This window comes from Myotis davidii, unplaced genomic scaffold, assembly GCF_000327345.1.
Source record: "Myotis davidii unplaced genomic scaffold, ASM32734v1 scaffold211, whole genome shotgun sequence".
NCBI classification, from domain to species: Eukaryota; Metazoa; Chordata; class Mammalia; order Chiroptera; family Vespertilionidae; genus Myotis; species Myotis davidii.
The window spans coordinates 938,850-940,073 of NW_006282523.1; the positions used below are offsets into that span (position 1 = coordinate 938,850).

Consider the following 1,224-nt stretch of genomic DNA (forward strand, 5'->3'; position numbering starts at 1 on the left):
ACAGGTGAGGCTGGGGTGTGGGCAGGGGGGACCCCGTGGCCCTGACGGTGGCCGTGCCCCGCAGGCCTGCCTAACGCCCCCGCCTCCCTCAGCTACAGCATCGTCATCGAGGGCGAGAGAGGCAACCGGCAGAGGATCTACTCGCTGGAGCAGCTGCTGCAGGAGGCGGTGAGGGACACCCGCCGGGAGGGGCCTGCTGCTCCCCGCACCTCCCGAGTGCCCCAAACACCGGCCCTGGCTGTACTCCCAGGTTCTCGATGTCCGGCCGCAGTCCAGCCGGTTCCTCCCGCCCGGCACGAGGGTCTGCGCCTACTGGAGCCAGAAGTCCCGCTGCTTGTACCCGGGCAACGTGGTCCGAGGTGAGCCCGGCCAAGGCCCCGCCAGGCTGCCGGCCCCTCCCCTCGGGCAGAGCTGCAGGCAGGAGGCCCCCCAGAGTGCCAGGGAGGGGACCCTGCTTCCCAGGCCCGCGTGGGGCCCAAAGAGCAGGCAGTGGGACCAGGCGAGGGGGTTCTGGGGGAGCAAGGAGAGACTCCAGCTGCTCCAACGCCTGCAGAGGATGGGAGTGGGTCCTGGTCCCAAAGGTCGTGACCTGGCCACATGGGCAGCTCCCCTGGGGTGAATCCTGACTCCCCAGGTAGGGGACGCGGAGCCCTAGGGCCTGATAGGTGGACGGCAGGTGGGCAGGCGCAGCAGGCCTGGACCAGACGTGAATTTGCACTCGTGTGTGGAGAGGTGCCCACATGGGGGTGATGGATGGAGGCAATACTGCCACTCAGGCTGCGCGCGGGAGGCTGAGGGCTGCCGGCTGTCCTGGCCGCTCCGAGGTCAAACGTGCTCAGGGAGCAGAATGGTCCCAGTGTCGATGGCCAGGTGCCCGGGAGCCCATCCCCTGCTCCTCCCGCCTCCAGGCAACTCCAGCGCAGAGGAGGAGGACCTGGACTCCGTGGTGGTGGAATTTGATGACGGGGACACGGGCCACATCGCCGTCTCCAACATCAGGCTGCTGCCTCCGGACTTCAGGATCCAGTGTGAGCCGCGTGGGCCCTGCCGCGTGGGCAGTCCCAGGGCTGGACAGGCTCCATAGGTGGGGGGACAGTCACCCCAGCGGCCCGGCCGGGTGCTGAGGCCACCCGTCCATCTGCAGGCACGGAGCCCTCACCGGCCCTGCTGGTGTCCAGCGGCTGTCGCCGGACCAAGAAAGCATCCTGTGAGGCCCCCCCGCCC

The 1,224-nt window shown here is 69.4% G+C and overlaps 1 long non-coding RNA gene across 1 annotated transcript; it reads left to right on the top strand.

Moving 5' to 3' along the window:
* Nucleotides 1-26: 26 nt before the first annotated feature.
* Nucleotides 27-1,224, top strand: LOC102765910. Its single transcript, XR_435126.2, has 4 exons — nt 27-168; nt 251-359; nt 909-1,028; nt 1,145-1,224. It is a non-coding gene; the product is annotated as an uncharacterized LOC102765910 (long non-coding RNA).